At 40.1% G+C, this 19,806-nt stretch overlaps 1 protein-coding gene across 1 annotated transcript in view; it reads right to left on the reverse strand.

Moving 5' to 3' along the window:
* The window catches only part of fam222aa (family with sequence similarity 222 member Aa), a 110,675-nt gene extending 92,052 nt beyond the window's left edge, over positions 1-18,623 (reverse strand). The window contains exon 1 of the mRNA XM_088335908.1: positions 17,755-18,623. The gene's annotated coding sequence lies outside the window, so the exon portion shown is untranslated. The remainder of the gene's footprint in view (positions 1-17,754) is intronic.
* Positions 18,624-19,806: the final 1,183 nt, after the last annotated feature.

A 19,806-nucleotide genomic window follows, 5' to 3' on the forward strand; every position in this document is an offset into this window, starting at 1 on the left:
TATTATTTACAATGAAGACAATTTAAGTTAATATTTTGGGGGGCGTGGGTTGATGTAATGGATTTACTTTTTAAATGAGGTACGTAGTAAGGGTAACTGATGACTTTTTTAAGTAACTCGCCCAACGCTGCTTCTAAATGATGCACTTGGAAAGTGCTATTAGGCAGTTTCCAATACTTGTCAGTTGCTTTATTATCATGAATATAAACGTGCAATTTGCAGGGTCAAAAAAAATGATTACTGTGGTCGGGAGTCAGGAAGTGGATACTGGGTGGTTTATTGCTAAGCAACCAGTCATTATCCTGCAGAGTGGCGAGAAGTGACCGGCCATCCGTCTGCACCCCCACACAACACCAAATCCCTCCTGCAAGCTCAGTGCGACCACATCCCCACCACTCGCTCTCCACTTTCCCTACTCGCTCGCCCTCTCTGCTGTCTCCCCGTCCGAATACAAACAGAGATAAAGAACGCCGCAATCGCTCTTGACACACAAATAGGTTAACACAATAAAGCCGGCTTTGCCTGGCTCACTCGAGGGAGGAAAGCAATTCCAGCGGCAGGCAGGAGGTAATAAAACAGGGCTCGGAGTGTGTGCGTGAATGTGTGTGTGTGTGCAATACATGTCCTCATGTCAATGTTCCTATGTTTTTGTATGTGAGTGGAAGCAGGCACCCGAGCTCTTTGGCCTCAGGGTCCAATACCGTCTGGATTTCCAACCTTTCCTCAACTCAAATAACAAAGCGGGGGCAAAAAAAGATAGGAATCCCGAGCTCCTCCATCATTTGGATGGAGGAAACTGGAGCTTAATACAGACAATAAAGCTGACTTGCACCAGACCTATTTCGAAACGTGAAGGCGCCCCAGCAGGTCAGCGTTCGTGTCTTTTCAACTGTATCCTGGATTCTCCACGTCGACTGAATACGGGTTTTATCTCGCGCAAGCCTCGGCTTACTGTCACGGCTGCCAATAAATGATAAAATCTCCAGAGTTTTATTAAACGGTGTGGGGTTCAGGCTCGACTTTGGGGAGAAAAGAGCGAGGTGGCTGTTGCAATAACTGTATCTTTAGGCTACAAGGTGCACCTAAAAAACTAAATTTGGTGAGAAAGAGCACCACATAAGCCGGTGCACCTTATATATGCATTATAATACAAAGTTTTACATACAAGACTTGAAAGTATACTTTCATATTAGAGTAATTGTTGTGCAATGATTGATCAAATCGATAAACATGGCTAACTTAAATCGCTGCCTAAAATTTGCAAAACCTTATATGCAATGGGAATCAAACCAAAGTAGTGGCGGCGAGGGCACTGACGCTTTACTACTATACCACCAATAGTACAGGTAAAACATTACAAGGCATTAGAGCTTATTATCGTATTCCATCCATCCATCTACTGCACCGCTTATCCTCAGTAGGGTTGCAGGGGGGCTGGAGCCCCTACCAGCCATCTTCGGGCAATGGAAACCGTGAACTGGTCGCCAGCCAGTTGCAGGGCACATATAGACATACAACTCCCTCACTCAATCACGCCTAGGGACTATTTGAACCAGACAATTGACCTGGTATGCATGTTTCCGGAGTGCAGGCACGAGGAGAACATGCAAACTCCACACAAGGAGGTTGCGGTAGCTGGACTTGAACCCTGAGCCTCTGCACCGTGGGGCTGCGCGCTAACCAACAAGTCACCGCTCCACCTATTATTTTATTATCACACTTTATACTCATTGTTTTTGTCCTGTTTTTATCTTTATGTTCGAAATAAAAAGTTTTCATTCATTCATTCATGGTGCCCTAAACATTGATTTGCATAAGGCTTTCTGATCGAATAAAAAGTACCTCACTTCTTCACCAATGAATGTTAGAGAATGGAGAAAACAGAAAGTCTTTCAACTATATATATATATATATATATATATATATATATATATATATATATATATATATATATATATATATATATATATATATATATATTAAACCGAGAGATTATTGATGCAGAGTGAGGAAGTTTAACCCATCTTAATGCACTATGCAAATCAGTATTGCAGGTACTTTAATAATTGTCTGATAACGGGACAAGCCTAGTGCCTTTTTATACATCATCCATACCACTAGTGCTCCAGAGTTGGCGCTTTCACTGCCACTACTCGGATTCAATTCCCATTGCATACAATGTTATGCGACTATGGTCCGTGACACTTATTGATTGATCAACCATTGCATTGTCAGGTTAATTGGCCAGTTCAAATTGTCCCTAGGTGTGAATGAGCGAGTGAATTGTCTGTTTCTGTTTGCCCTGCAACTGGCTGGCAACCAGTTCACGGTGTCTCCTGCCCACTGCCCGAAGACACAAATACACACAGTGGCTTTTAATACCCTATTTAGTGTCTTAAAATGCAGTGTGCCTTATTATGTATGAATAAATCATGACAAAAGACAATTTCTTCGGGGGTGTGCCTTATAATCCAGTGCGTCCTATATTGCGGAAAATACAGTCCGTTTCAGTCCAGAAAACGTTATTGTATGCAGCAAGCCCCCTACACTCTGGTAACGTCTTTTTTTTATCGAGAACACTAACAGTCAGTGGGAGGCGTAATGGCGAATAAGTGTTACGCATTTGAGACAAGATGACATGCAAGCATCCAGTACATTGCAGACACCGGTCACTGCTATTTGATGATGGGAGAGGACGGAAGTCAATAGCTATTTCCTGGACTAACCGCTGAATATTCAAAGGCATTGAACCTTCATGTAACCATGCATCACAGATGATCTATTCCTCTGGGCTATTATAGACAAATGACATGGGTCACACATCACCTCATTGTTTTTCCATCAATACATAGAGAGTGAACAAACCACAATTAAATTTTCCTTTTACTACAGTAGCAGAGAATGAACAATTCTGAGTCATCATTTTGGGGGAATTATTTCCACAACAACTAATTACAACAGAAACACAATGCTGTTGTGGTTGAACAAAAACAATAGATATGAAAAATCGTAGTCTTTTTCAAATAGTGTCCCCATATGCCCGGAAATGTTAATAAAGTGGTCCTACTTTTTAAAAATGTGATTGTCTTATGGTCAGAAACACGTGTTGCTCCATGCTCAAATTGTATCCTTTTTTTCTCTTTTTTCACCTTTTACGGTAGCTACTGTAAATTAAAAATGAAAACAGGGCATTATTTTGGGAATAATTATTTTTTAGTAAAAAAACAATACAGGTTACTTATACAAGCCTTAAAAATACTTATTTAAACCTTAAACATTCAAAATATAGCACTGAAGCAAGTTATGAACAAATTCAACTTATGATCGTGCTGAACCTAACTCGTTCGTAGGTAGGAAAGCGTCGGTATATGTATATAGGGGGTTATGGCTCCGGTATATAGATAGGGAAATAGCTTCCAGGACAATTATATGTTCACGTCTGTCTCATGCTGCAAGCTCTTTTGCTGTTCCCCCAATAAGTTATCCACCGTGTGTGGATGTAAGTTGGTGACTTTATTTAACATGGAATAAATTACATGAAGAGAACATATCTTATCTGTCTGATGTATTTCCTGCTTCTGCAGGAAGATACAAAGCCTGAGGGAGGGGAAAAGAGCCGGCCAAAATGCAGGGAGATGGAGATTAGGATGATGTGCAGTTCCTTCTTCCATTAAAGTTTGATCTTCCTCAATAGCCGAGGAGAATCAGATATCTCCTATTCAAGATTAAAGTACAACAGCAAGAGGGGGAGATTAATCAGAACCCTGCATAAGATATAAAGAACAAAATCACACACACAGCCCTGTTTCTGGCTTGGAAAACAGTGGCAATAAAGAGTTTGCCAGATAATGTGGAACACAGCGAGGCACAATAGCGCATCAAAGAGCTTGTACGGGCCTCCACAAAACCCATCAAAAGTGTAACCTAGGCCGCAATACAGTAGCTGGTGAGCAACAGCGGGCGTTGCATCTGATAAAGGCCAAGAACGTCTCTGCGGTGTTGCGTTCAGTGTCGGAGGGGCGGGCGTAGGATTTTCCCATGTCACCAACAGTCGCCAAACTCCCCGAGCCCTGCCGGGATCAATGACTCCGGGGTGATTTCACAGAGGCCTGAGCTGTCACCCAGAACAAATCAATGTGAGCATGAGGAAGGCAGGAGACGCGTTCTTTTTAAGGGGAGCAAATTCGCATTTGGGGAGCGTGTCAGAATTGTTTTTTATCCTTCAGCCCTCCACACTTTGGGAGGAGAGCGCCTAACCCCCCCTTTCCATTTCTCACTGTAATATGGTTTTCATGTGATGTCACCCATATGTAGACAGTCGGCCATACTGGATGGGTCCACCAGATGTGGATATCATGGGTTTAACCTGGTATGTAATTGTCAAAAACAGATTTTTTTTTTATTCACATACTGTGATTAAACAGTCTTAAACTCCCATTGAACCAGTTTTCATTAGGAGAAGGCCATACTGGAAATTCTGGTACCCACCCAATCCGATTATATACAGGATAGTATTGATCAATATCAATACTTTTTTCTTAGAAATGGCAACATCATTGAGTAATTGAATCCCTACCTCTTGAGTTAGTTTGGCTTTACCATAAATACAGCACAATTTTAGGACGTAAAAATGTTTAATTTTTATATTAAATAACTACAATGCGATTTTCAACAATAACATTAAATACATATTTGTAATAGAACTGTTTCAAAACAAAAGTCCAGAGACTCATACCAAGAAAGCAGCAATGTAACAAAAATATGAATTACATCAGAACCAGAACAGGAGGAAGACCCAGATGCATAACGTTTTCAAACAAGCTTTATTTTACAGGAATGGGGCAGTCAATCGATAATGGAGACTGGCGGAAGATATCGGACAGGATGAGATGGGCGGAATGGATACCGGAAACCGGGGACCGTAGCAAGATATCAGACAGGACGAGACGGACAAGATCGATACCAGACACTGGAGACTGGAGTCAGATATCAAACAGGACGAGATAGACGGGATCGATACTCGATACTGGAGTCAGATATCAAACAGGACGAGATAGACGGGATCGATACCAGACAGGATACACAAGCAGGATACTGGACAGAGTCCAAAACACACGTCTTGGGGGTGCAGAGGTTCGTTGACGGACTGACAACGAGTCAATGAGAGTTTAAATACGAGGGAAGCCAATCAAACAACGAGCCGCAGCTGGCGCCAAACGGGCGGGGCCAATTGGGCGCCATGGGCAACCATGACAAATTATGTAAAACAACATCGACAAGACAACTAAAATACCTAGCATTTCCACAATCCTTTAAAATTAAAATCAGTAGAATTAGAATTGTCGTTATTGTCATTGATATCAACAGAGTGAAGATTGTTTACAACGAGACTGTATATGACACTCAAATTTTAACACATACTAAAAACTGCGGCGCAGTGGTCAGCGCGTGTGCGGCACAGTTCTAACGTCTTGGGAACTTCCTGTGTGGATTCAAATCCAGCTACCGGACTTACTGTGCAGAGTTTGTATGTTCTCCCCGTGCTTGCGTGGGTTTCCTCCGGGGACTCCAGTTTCCTCCCACATTCCAAAGACATGTATTTCAGGTGGATTGGCCGGTCCAAATTGTCCCTAGGTGTGAATGAGCGTGCGAGTTGTCTGTCCCTGTGTGCCCTGCAATTGGCTGGAAACCAGTTCAGGGTGTCCCCTGCCCACTGCCCAATGATTGCTGGGATGGGCTCCAGCACCCCCGCGACCCTACTGAGGATAAGCGGTGCAGCTATTGAGATGAGATGAGACTAAAGACTTGAAAGAGATATAAGAAAAACAAATGTCAGGATAAATAGGCAAAAAAATTTAAAAGATAGGTCTTGGACACTTTCTTAAGTTGTGAGTGCTTCATAATATCTGCACAGAGATGCTGCGCTTTAAAGAGTTGATGGACGAGTGAAGTAACGAACCTTGGAAAGTAGTATGAATACGATACGCCCCCCACCCCCTGTTTTTAACTTTTTATTAAAACTGTATTCAACAGGCAAAGCATCTGCCTTGTACTTGTTTGTGAAAGCATATCTTACATATATTGAAGAATATAATTACACAGAAAGACATAAAAGCATGAAAGTACAAAAACTACAGGAAGTGGCGGTTTTTGAACATTTAGAGTTGTAACGTGGCCTGGAAAGATTGTTTAAAGATTGTAAACCTACACAATTCTATTATGTATAGTCGGATGTAGATCACAAGTTTAGGGACCATCTATGGAGAACTGACTGAGATTCATAGAAATAGTATAAGTAGAATAACAATGCTCTTTTGGGAACTGATTAGACGCTTCTCTAATAGGTACATATATTTGGCATGAAAAGGGGGCACTCGCTTTGGTGTCTAATAATTAGCCAGACGGGGTGCATTGTACCATGAAGGACGCACGCGGCCTTGTGTTGTATTCATTAACCGCATATGAAAAGCACATGAGGTCTTTTGGACGATAAAAAGGCATCCGCTCACCTAAACTTTTCCATATTAAAGGCTACACATTAACCTAGATGTCTTATGGGACGTGACTTCCGTTCTGCATGACGGAATAAAGGACAGTGTGGTGCAAAGGGCTTGGCTGGGGTTCGTGAGCAGTTTCTGTCACAGGATGTCCTGCATAATTTTTGAGGTTTCTCTTCTCCAATACAGGTAATTTCAATGACCAGGATTGTTAACAAGCTCATGCCAGTTTGCAAACGAGTTGATGATTCATATCAACTGAGTTGAAGAAGGGAAACCTCCAAAAACATGCAGGACAAGCGGCCCTAGAGGACCGGAGTGCCTAGTTCCACCTTGGAAACTCATCTCATCTCATCTCATCAGCCGTACCGCTTATCCTCATTAGGGTCGCGGGGGGGCTGGAGCCCATCCCAGCCATCTCCGGGCAGTGGGCAGGGGACACCCTGAACTGGTTGCCAGCCAATCGCAGGGCACACAGAGACAGACAACTCATTTGCTCATTCACACCTAGGGACAATTTGGACCGGCCAATTCACCTGAAATGCATGTTTTTGGAATGTGGGAGGAAACCGGAGTGCCCGGAGGAAACCCACGCAAGCACGGGGAGAACATACAAACTCCGCACAGGAAGTCTGGAGCTGGATTTGAACCCACGACAGGTTCCCATGACATGAACTGTGCCGCACAAGCGCTAACCACTGCGCCGCCGTGCTGCCCGCCTTGGAAACTCACTTATTCAAATTGTGTTTTTCTATCCTTTGATTAATTTGTATAAATATTTTGATTAGTCCTCTGATCGCTTGAGACTACGATATTCTCCCTAAACCGATTCATCTTTGGAAAATGATGACCCCTGTGTTCTCCAGGGAAATACACATTATTTTTTAAACACAGAAAGACAAACACGACTTTCTTTTCCGTTCGGATCAACACGGATGGAGCTTTCAGAGCAGCAATTAGCCTATTAGCGTTACAGCTAGCTTACACAGAGATTTCAACACTATTAATTGAGATCTGATCAACATCTCTGGCAACCAAGATAAACAATTACATAATGGCTGATGGTGAACTGCTCCATTGTAGCAAAAGAAGTTTTTGAAATATTGTATTAATTTATCAGGTCTTATTACATAACTGCATAACTGTTATTACATAACCGTGCATTGCTAGTAAAGATAGTATTTATCAAGATTACATTGTGACTTGTCCATTTTTTGGCTGAAGCTGAAGGTTTTCATCGACGTTTTCAACGAAGAAATCAATAATATAACACTTCAATACATAGTTAAGGCCCTTTTTATGACCCTTGAGATGAAATGTGATCTTTATGGGCCCAAAAATCATAAACAGCTTCTATTCTTAACAGAATGTTGAATGTTTGTCCGAGTGAGTCAAGGGGGTGGGTATTAGCCATAGGTTAATTGAGTCCTTGGCAACTGTGATGTATCTTGTTATTGACAGCAAATAGGGGAACCCCCCTGAGAGTGATGAAAAGGGTTTGATCTTAATTACTAATTCATTTTCCACAAGCAAAAGAATACCTTTTTGACCAGGAGGGATACATAGACAAGTGTTTCTTAACGTTTTTTGGGGTTCTCGCCATATCTTTTGACTGAAAAAAAATCTCATCGAAAATATTTGAAGACGCACACTTTCAGCTCAAACTTATTTGTTAACCTTTGAATTATCAATACTAACCTCTGCATATAGCGGCCTTAGTTCAGAATATAAAGTTGATCTAATCAAAGTGTCTTGAGTAGGTTTTTTTTGTGGCGAAACGACTGAGAAAATGGAATAGTTGAATGGTTTTGGTTACTTATTTGTCTTACATTTTATATTTTAAATCTTCCCTGTAAGAAATAACAGAAAAACAGTCAAAACCAATCAACCAACTTACAAAATCATCCAAGTTAATCTTAAATAGCTAACCATAAATGTTGCGTTTTACGGCTATGATAATATTTGAGGTACATTTTTATTGATTCAATATGGGTTGTCTGTGGCCACAACTATTGCCCTATATCCATTTCATGTTGCGGTCTAAATGTACAATTTCTTCAGTAAACTAAAGCCCATATGCAAATGACAATTGCAAGGATATACCGGAAATCGGAAACATTACTGTGGAAAAAAAAGGTCCCCTAAAAGATATTCCTATTTGAATCTGGGCAGTCCAGACACGCTAAGACAAAGATAAGAGATGACTGGAAATATAATCATTGAATTTTGTGATGAAGTAAATGTTGGTCAGTTGCTCTCTTCTAGTTTAGGACTGCAATTTTTACGCAAATGATCAAAACCAGAAGTTCAACACCCTTGTGAAAACACGTTTTTTAATATGACAACAGCCTCGTCTCGACAGAGAAGCACAACACTGACTATTGTGCACATCCTTGAGAGAATATGCCTCTTGAGGAGTGACCACAGACCTCTATTTAACTCTGATGTAGCGGAAACACCAGCAAATGGGGCAAAAATACAAAGCACTCCTCTTCCATGTTCATTGCGGCTGGAATAAGAGCACCGGGTCAAGCAACTGGCGTTAAAATTGATATGGTTGCTGCGGTACAGCTGCTAACTATACAACAAAGCAACAACATCATGTCAAGTTGCTTTTGGTCCTGCCACAGAGCTGGCAGGACTTCACACTTAGCCATGCACAACCGTCCATGTAATGTCACATTCCATTTTTCCAGCACGTCGCCTCATTTGCAATGACTGCTTGAAGGGTGTGTTCATCCCGCTGCATTGATGATTAGTGTGTAATGCTTTTTTTGTATGCCTTTTCATGTCTCTATATATTGCAGATAGCGGAGGTTATATTAAATCCCGTCAGCGTGTAAATCACAAGAAAGACAGGATATCTTTTGTTTTCCAACGCAATAAACTTTTAAAGAAATCAAGCACTTTGATCAACAGTCTATAATGAGCAACTTAAAGTGGAAACCAGCTTTAAGTGTATGCTGATGTTAGCTTCAGAGAAGAAATACAGTAGTCCTGTCAGGCTCAAAGGCGTAGTATGTTTTTATGACGTCTGACATGCAGACAACAGATTTGTCCCAAATATGGAGGACCAATTATGCCATATGTGAAAATGAATGTATAGAAAAAAGATGCCATTTAAATAAATGAACAAAATAACAAATCATGTTCTACCTAAATATATGACATAAATGCAATTCATTCATAATGATAAGTTTATTCTGTATTAATACTTCAAGGAGGCTAGAGCCTTATTTTGATTACTATTGTACACTGTTCTTTTGTTCTTTGTTCTCACTTAAGGCCTATACAAATAAACATGAATTGCCTTGAGTTGACTATTACATCTTTGTCTCTATGGGACAATCATATTGCTGTTCTTTAAAGTCCACGCCTCCTTAGGGCTGGTCTGTTTTTTGTAACCCTGAAGATTTAAAAAAAAGAGGAGCTCAAATGAGGGCTTTAGGATGTGATTAATTCTCTTATCTGAAATCCCCTCTCATGGTCCTCTTTGCAAGTTCAAAATCCATTTTCGTCTCCTCTTATCATTTTGAGCATCGATTAAAGTTTAAACTTACAGCTAACACATTTTTGCATTTTGTCATTCTTTTTGTCGAGTATTTTATCATGTATTTTCTTGTTGGTTGTTTGGGTCCCTTAACCACTAGGGCCGTTGGGGCACCATTTGCTGTGGTGTGTCTTGGGCAAGTACAGCCTGGTGGCACCATATTGTGAATTTTGCCATGTAATTTGTCATTTATTTTGTCACATATTTTGTCATGTAATGCTATTCAATTGAGGGGGCGGCTCAAATTGGCTGAGCTTTTCACCAATGGGTTGATAAACAATTGCACCAATAAACTGCAATTACTTTCTTTCCCCAGCTAACAGACATCACGGATCAACCAATAGGTGAAAAGCTTAGGAAACTGGACCGCCATCTCATATGAAAAACATTTTGCTGTGACAAACTACACGACAAATACATAACAAAATACAAAATAAATACCAAAATGGATGAGTAAATTAATAAATTGCATACGACATATATATAAGTATTATGTGAATTATTTATGTGTACGTTATCTATATGGCAAATATTTCTAGGTATCTTTTTATTTATACATTTATTCCTACATATGGCAGGATCGACCCTACATACATAAATAAATGTTATAATTCAGCGTGCAAAAAGTCCACACACATACACACATAAACACACACATTCACGCTGTGACTATTTTAGTCACCATAATTGTTGAAATGAGATTGGCTGCCTCCGGGTAGGTGTTGAGACAATCAAACCATGCAAGGATTAAAGAAGAGATTAATACGCAGAGCAGGAAATTAAACTTCAGCAACTCCAACGATATTCAAGACGGCGGCTCGCTTTTCACTGCAGGCGGCGGCATTAATAAGCACAGAATATGTTAAAGGGCCTAAACTATCAATCAATCAAACTGATGTGTAATTTAGGAAAGGGCCCTTTTTAGCACATTAATTCTGTCTGTGCATTGCTCCACTATTCTCAATGGTCGAGAACAACTTTAATGTGGAGCAGATTTGGTTTTAGGTCAAAAAGAATGTTCGAGGCCCGGTAAAACATATTTAGAGATTTCACAATAATTGTTTTGTTTATTCAGGGCTCCTTTAAAGTCGTTTCGGTTATTCCTCATGTAACCCGATAAGCTTTTTCGGACACCCGTGTCAAGTCAAGGTGTTCGTTGAATTATTTCTCCTTTTCATTTAATTCTTGTTGAAGCATTTGTTACCCTACTTTTGTTGCCATACCATGTCCTTGTTGCAATTTTATAATCAAACCCTTATTTGTTTGTTACTTTGCTTGGCCCCGTTTGCAAACCAACCCCAAACCGTAACAAAAGTTATATTTTCACTTTATTTGTGGAATTATTTATCTCATTTTACTCCTCGTTTGTCAAAAACAGTTATCGAAATCTAGAGATGAAAGCATTGAGGACAAATAAAGTAAAACCTGAGGTTTTAATGCAGCAATATAACAACACAAAGCATAAAAATATGAATAATAATCAATTTAAAGAGAATAAAGCCATATATCAATGAGCAAACTTCTAACAGAAAAAAAACCATTTTACTTAGAAAGATTGTTAGTTTTCCTATTTAACTTGTTATTTTACTTATATGCCTAACTTGATTTTTAGTGTTTTGTCCAAACACATAATATATTTTGAAAATGGTTTCTGAAAATGTCTGTAAAGACTGGGAATAATGTTAGTACCACGTTGCTAGAATTCATATATGATTTATTTTTCAATATTTCAGCAATACAAAAATGTTTGTTATTTAAAACCATAAAAAATGTTTTCAACAGTTATTTGATATTTGTAAAACCCTGCAGTTGAAAATTCACTTTTTTTCAGCTAGTGTAAATCTGACATTTTTATGGCACGACTGTGTCAGAGATAGACTTACTTCCATATAGAATACGGACATTTAAACTATCCATCCATCCATCCATTATCTGCACCGCTTATCATCAGTAGGGTCGCGGGGGATCTGGAGCCCATCCCGGCCATCCCCGGGCAGTGGGCAGGGGACACCCTGAACTGGTTGCCGACACCCTGAATTGGTTGCCAGAAAATTTGCTCGCTCATTCACACAATTTGGACCGGCCGATTAACCTAACATGCATGTTTTTTGGAATGTGGGAGGTAAATTGGAGTGCCTGGAAGAAACCCACTCAAGCACGGGGAGAACATGCAAACTCCACACCGGAGATTAGATCTCATGACCTGTGCCGCACACGCGCTAACCACTGCGCCGCCGTGCTGCACATTCAAACTACTTATTCATATATCACTTTCTGCATTTGCTACAAACAGAAAAAAAGTACGGTATATTAATCAGGACAGCGGAGCTTATATTAAATCACATCTGCATGAAAATGATAAGAAAGACAGGATATCTTTTGTTTGCCAATGCATGAAACATTTAAAGAAATCAAGCACTTTGATCAAGAGCATATAATGAGCAACTTCAAGTATAAACGTGGCTTAAAGTGTCTGTTGATGTTAGCTACTTAGAAGAAATACAGAAGTCCTGTCAGGGGGGGTGGTATAAGAAATGTCAAAGTTAAACTTGCTTCCATATAGAATAGAAACATTCAGACTACTTTAATTCATATGTCACTTTCGGAAATGTTACAAACGGAAAAAAAAACATTGGTTTAAGTTCTTTTAGTATTTTGGTACATAAACAACACAAAAACTATAAATTGTGTCCATGTGATGCTGTCATAACCATCAAAAAACAAAATTGTTTAGTTGGACATCAAAAAGGATTTGCTCGGACTCATATCATTTGCTATTCTCTTCTTGGTAAATTATTAGGTTCCTTAGTGTCAATACACAGTGTTAGCACGCTATGTCAATGCCCCTAAAAAATGAATTTTGTGCGAACAGCTATTACATAGCGTTTTGGGTTTCTTTTTTATTTTGGCTATATCAAATAGGAATATCTGAACTATGGGCGTGATTCTGCTACAGGCTATGTATTTTATGAGGTCTTGTAGAGCAAAATCAACTCTCAACGAGTATTGAGATCAACTTTGTGGGAGTCAAGTTATCATTGGGCTTTGATGGAATGGAGGCATAACACATCAATAGAAACCTCATCCAACTGTTAACGAAACATTGTAATTTCAAGATCCTGAACTAATACTTGCAGTTCGTGTAGATTAGAAAATGACAACAGTAGTCTTTTAAATGAAGTTTTTGGCTTAAAAAAAGACTACATTTGTAATCGTGAATGAGACAATAACAATGCTCAAAGCGGAAGACGGTGCTAATTTACTACGAATTACAGACATGTAATTTTTGTTATCAACGCACTCATGCTCAGAACAACAAAATAATTCTATAACATACTTTGGATACCTGTCTTTAAATCAGGTTTTCGAAGCTCAGAGTATTGCAGGATTTATATGTTTCTGTCCCTAACACACCCGAGTCTAATCATCAGGATTATCCGGCTCCTGCAGAGCTAGCTGATGAGATGATTATGTCAATCAGGAGTTTTTGAGGCCGGAAATGCCTGGAACTGCCTCAGGAAATAATGGGAGTCTTTTTTTGTTCACATACTTTTTCCTTTTTCAATGCCAATTTTATAATACTTTAACGTGAACACATGTGTGCACCGATGATCATGTCATCTTTTTTATACAAACATGGCTGTCACAAAACACTTTGCATGAACATAGCAAAAGCATACACCACACAAAGAATAAACGCAACGCAAAACAAACCAATCGCAATAAACCAACATTTTTTTTCCATTCCACCAAACACTTTGATGTTTGAAGTAGTTATAGATGGACGAGGAGCATTTCAGCATCCTTTCAACAGTTGATCACAGACATCATTATCATAGCGCGTTGGACGTCACAAACGTCTGCTTCAATAAGCTACGTTTGAGAGTAATCAGGCAGCTGCTGTGTCCATTTATGAGAAACAAAACCATAAATTCAGAATCAAGGGTTGAATTTGTCTGTGGTCATAGAGAAGGAGACACTTGACCATTCATATAAGGAGGTGTAAGAGGAAAAGGTCAACTCGAAATTTTTATCCAATACAGTGCAAAACGCAACTTTTGTTTACAAAAAATAACAAGATGTGCTTTCTCAACGACCTCCAAAATGTTCCATGTGTTACAAATACTTCCCATACAGCCTTTCAAACAACGTCAGTTTAATATTTAGTCTCATCAAATCTATTCCACATTCTATTTTAAACCGTTAAACACAGACGGACATATTGTGTTAATATTATTATTACTATCATTATCATCATCAAAAGAACCCTGTTTAACAAAAATAGCTCCAAAGCGAGTAAACAAAATTCAGAAGAACCTGAATGGACTACGCATGAAGTTGCTACTGTTATTAAGCCGTGGTTAATCTCTTTTAAACTGAATGACCATTCACAAACCATCTTGTTGTCGGTGCTGCTAATAATGGATCGCTGATTGAAATGGTTTGACCCTGGAACAGATCAATTCCATTTCCATTCCTTTCTGTGGAAAGCGATTGATTTTCAATTGAAAAAACTCAAAAGTTGACCAGCATTCCTGGAATTGTCTTAAGCCTCTCATATTCAACCATAGCAAGCAACATGAATGAGAACAAGTCCAATCAAAGACCTGTAGTAGGACGGTTGAAGGTCTTAAGTGAAGGTAAAAAAAATTATTTGCTTTCCATACCAATTCAGAGAATTAAAAAAAATTGAAAAAACCCAAGAAACTCCAGAAAGGTAATTCAGTGACCTAGATATTAAAGCTTCTCCGTCATGCTTCTTCCCGTCTCCTCGTCCTAACCACCACGTTGGGTTAAGACAAGCATTATGCTGGGAAGACTATTTGTTTAGGTGAGGAGCAGCCGCAGAGCTAATATGAGCACAATTTGCTCGGTAGGTCAGAGGCGCCGAGTGGAGGAAGTAAATGAGGCAGTTGTGCCCCCTCGGGTGCGCAACCATCCCCTCCTCCCTCCCCCCATGCCTCATACATCACTGGATGTTTTATTCAATACAGCCAGGAAGGCTCCATGGCAGGTGCCCTGGCTTTTGGGGGGTGAGGGGGTGGAGAGATTGGGCATATTGCATCCAGCGAGCTGCTTGTCGAAAGGAGAGGGACAGCTGGAGATGAAGAATATTGCAAATAATTTGAAAATTGTGTGAGCGCAGAGTTACACCACATTTCTTTTCTGTAAATTTTATTGGATATAGTTGCACCAATTCATGCAAGGGTTTCAAACTGATTTTAGCTGAGGGGCCACATGGTAGGGAAACCATTCTCACAGGGGCCAGGCTAGTAGACTTGGGAAAAAGAAAGAAAGAAAGAAAGAAAGAAAGAAAGAAAGAAAGAAAGAAAGAAAGAAAGAAAGAAAGAAAGAAAGAAAGAAAGAAAGAAAGAAAGAAAAAAAGAAAGAAAGACAGACAGGCAGGCAGGCTGACAGAGATAGAGTGAGAGAGATAAAGACAGAAAGAAAGAAAGAAAGAAAGAAAGAAAGAAAGAAAGAAAGAAAGAAAGAAAGAAAGAAAGAAAGAAAGAAAGAAAGAAAGAAAGAAAGAAAGAAAGGGAAAAGATACAGAAAGAAAGAAAGAGAGAAAAGAAAATAGAGAGAAAGACAGAAAAGAAACAGAGTGATAGAAAGAGAGAGAGAACAAGAGGGGGAATAGAAACAAAGACAGAGAGAGAGACAACAAGAGAAAGAAAGAGGAAGGAAAAGACAAAGAGAAAGTGAGAAAGAACAGAGAAATGAGGTTGGTAAAAAAGTGAAAGAGACAAAAAGAGAAAGAGAGAGTAAGAGAGAGATAATTATTTAGGGAGAGAGAGAGAAACAGAAAGAAAGAGAGAAAAAAGGAGGAAACAGAGAGAGAGAGAAAGAAATACAGTTCCAGCTGGCTTGAGAGTGCGGCCTGGCTGCGGCGACATCAAGTGGACATATTTAAAACTTCAGCTCTTTTTTTCTTGCGCTTCTCTCGCTGCGTCTTGCAGGCCGGATCAAAACCCTTGGCAGGACATTTGACGAGCCAGAACGCTAACGCTGCCTAGCATAATTCTTTACAACAAAATGTGAGGTTTAAAGGTCACAGGAACACTAGGAGCCTAGTCAAATGTACAAACAGTAAATCGGAGATAATCAGCCTATGAGTGCGTGATTCGATGTAGCGAAGCTTTACATCATCCTCACTCGTGAAAAGTTTTACAGGTGGACGCTCACATCTTGGGTGAATTTTACGAGCTCTGCAATAAAAATGAAAAGAAATATCCATGCCATAATATGCAGGAAGACTATAAAAGTGCACTGGATGTCATTAACACACTGGGGCGAAGAAGCAACTAATTGCAGCAGACGTTTTCAGCGGGGGCTTCGCACGTTTGGATCACAGCCCGAGGTATCGGCCTCGGAGACGTTCAATCACACTTCAAAGTGCCTCCCGGAGCCATTCGAGGCCCCTTCCGTTTACGACATTTCTTCTTTTTATGGGGCTCTTTTACACAAACACGCACACATATGCAATCACACGCACACTCTCAAGTCTTCTTTGCAGGACATTGTATAGCAGGGGTCTCCAACGCGGTGCACATGGTAGCACCTAAGCACCCGGTAGCACCTAAGACCACCTGAGTAGCCCACTGACTGGTTCTGAAAATATATCATGGCTCATTGTGATTATCTACGAAACCAGATTTCTAGTGATGGGCCACCAAGGCCTGCAAAGCCTTCCCTGCTGGCATAAAAATATCTGACTTATTAAATAATTTCAAATGGCCTGCCAGCTTCCTTTCATTGATTTACCCATGGTTCTGCTTTTATATTTACGCATTTAACCAATCACATTTCAGCCTTTGCTTGATGCCAGGGTCGGTAATCTATCGGGAGGCCTTCACAATCAGTTCTGCAGGCTCCGAGGCAATAAATAAGTGACGATAAAGCAGTTGGTTCAGCCAATCAAATTTCGATGTGTCGAGTCAGCACCTGCTAGTGGGTCTTGGGAAATGTCGCTGTTTTCACAAGCTATGATAAGCTAGGGGGCGGTAATGGAAGTATCACAGCAAATACGTGAAGAAAAATACAGTATCCCCATGTCTACTGCTTCTGTCGAATGGACAATTTCAGCCCTAGATTGTATCAAAAATATGCCAGAAATATATGACAGGTCAGGCTGGACTTTTAGCATTCGCTTCGTGGGAATAGAAAATAACTTTTTAATGGAACTGAAATGAACAGATAATCCAGAGTAATTGAAATATTTTTGGGGGAAAGAATTTTGTGCACGTATAAAAATGTTTTTTTTGGGGGGGTGACTAAAATGTGAAATAATATTGCAATATTAAGAGGTTATTATTGATGCTTTTTATACGTATTTAAAGTTGTACAGCCATAAAATAGTTATTGCAGGTTGGATTGATTCAGACGTAGTATTACTGAAGTCCTATGTGTGAAATTCATGACCCACCACTATAGTGATTTCTAAATGGCATGGTGTTTAGTGGTTGACTGAGGCTATTTTCTACCTTTAATAGTGACAACCTGGTAATAAAGCGGTAGTATCATAGTAATAACATGTCGATTTTGAAATATCAGCATATTGTGCAAATCAATAGCAAAAAAGTAGCTCTCAGCTTCAAAAAGGTTGGAGACCCCTGTTTGTAGAGCGAGCCAACAACATTCATCCCAAAGACGGGGAGCGAGGTTTCGACAAGACAAGGGTAGAAAAAAATGTAAAATTGTATTTACCATAAATTGTTACGATGTAAAGACTAGACCTCCATGCAGATTGATACCATTTGGTCTGGCAATCTTGCGTGCTCCCAATTAGAAAAGCTTCATATTTGCTCCGATGTCAAAGCGAGTTGAAGTTTATCCTAGTCTTCTTCCTCCAGCCACGGATTTAAATTCCACACTTGACTCGCTGTTCGGAAAAAAAATGAAACAAATCTCGGATCGACTGCCAATTTTTGTCAGCGGTGGGCGAACCGTGCAAAGGGAAAAAGGTCCCCGTTGGGGCGATATTGCGCACCGCAAAGTGCGCTTCGAGCGGTCGACGGTTCGCCTCCGGAGCGATGTGCGTGGGGGAAAGGTCTTGGCTTGCTTTTGATTTCACCCGCTGTTATTTCCGAAACGACGAGGCAGTTCGTGGGAAGGTCGAGTGCTTGGTTTTCAAACCGTATTCCACAAATCCGAGAGAAATACAAAAAAAGGTATCCCAGCTGTTACGCGTTGGTTTAAAGTGGTTAAAAAATCACACAAATGTGAAGCAATCCACCGCGATGACACTAATAAAACTTGGAAATAAAGAGCTTCGGAATCGTCGTCGGTGAGGGGGGATAAGAAAAAGAAGGAAATCCTGGTGTTCCGGCTGCGCTGGGTCCGTCACTTTCGCCCCTCGAAGACGTTTTTGCCTCCACATCCACGGCGCAGATCTCCCGGTTGCTCTTGGACCTCAAGCTCCCTCTTGCTCTCTTTGGTGCGTAAACTGATAAAAAAAAGGGGGGACGGGGGAGGGTAAGGTTAGGGAAGAGTGAAATAAAAAGATGAGTTTGGATGAAAAGGGGCTGGAAGGCAGCTCCGGGATGCGGCAGCGGCGGCGGCGGTCCTGCCCTGGTGCCGAGCTGCTGAGACTGACAATAACCCGGAACGCTGCAAGCACTCCCGCCGCTGGACCCGCCCACCGACCAATCAGCGACCAATCAGCGAGGTCGGCCAACCCAAACATTCCCACGGCTCCGCCAATCAAGCATAATTGACGACTGTTACCATAGAGATGCCATAGCGTCTCAGCGTCTGAAACCACGTTGTTTACTGGCAAAAAGGAAAAAGATGTTTAATATTAATTACATCGGCACATAACAGATCTAGAGCTTAAAAAATAATCATCAATTTTTGCGGAAAATTTAAACGTGAATGTTGACATCCCTTATTGGCATACCTGTCAACCTCCAGGGCTCCATGCCCTTACAAACTGTCGTATTTTCCCTTACAAAATGCAAAATAATCTTACACCTTGTTTATTTTTCAAACGTGTTTATTTATGTAGTTTAACATGTTATATTGTACATGTGTTTCGTTATATCATGTATATTGTTAATTAACATTTGTTGTGAGATACTGAGTTGCTCGACATGAATGAGGGTTATTATAAAAAAGTTAAGTAGCTTGGACGTTCACTGTAGAAGGAAAAAATACATGCAAATATAATTAAGTAGAATTTTATTATTCAATATTAATTCATTTTCTGCATTAAATTATTGTTGGTAATATACTGATTAAAGGGATAACCACAAACCTGTCTTTTTTCATTTTCTCCTTTTATACTTCCTTTTTTTCTTAACTTCTTTATTCAACATAATAATTCGTAATATAATGCATCAAAGCAAGTGAGCCATTTGGGAGCCGGCTCTCTTTAATAAGTTGAGCCGAAAAAGCCGGTTCTCTAAAAAGAGACGGACTTCCTTTCACTACACAACTCGAACTCATTTGACTTGATTAATTTGCCGTTTCGTCATAGTCGGTGTATACCGGATGGTACCCATAATTGACAAATTTGCGTTTTTCCGTACAGATTTTCTCGTACGTTGTACACGTCTTAAAATGCATAATAAACATACTTTGTATGGCAAAAGCGTACAGGTTAACAGGTATGTATTGGAGATGGCTGAAGTCTGACCAAACATACCGCAAAACTGAAGATAAGTTTCTGTGGCTGGTTACTTCATTTGAATAGTAATTCTGTTAACACCAAGATGACTAAAAATTAACTTGTAGCTCTGAAAATTACCAATTACCATA

This window comes from Urocampus carinirostris, chromosome 5 (assembly GCF_059441175.1).
Source record: "Urocampus carinirostris isolate Australia breed hairy pipefish chromosome 5, RoL_Ucar_1.0, whole genome shotgun sequence".
NCBI classification, from domain to species: domain Eukaryota; kingdom Metazoa; phylum Chordata; class Actinopteri; order Syngnathiformes; family Syngnathidae; genus Urocampus; species Urocampus carinirostris.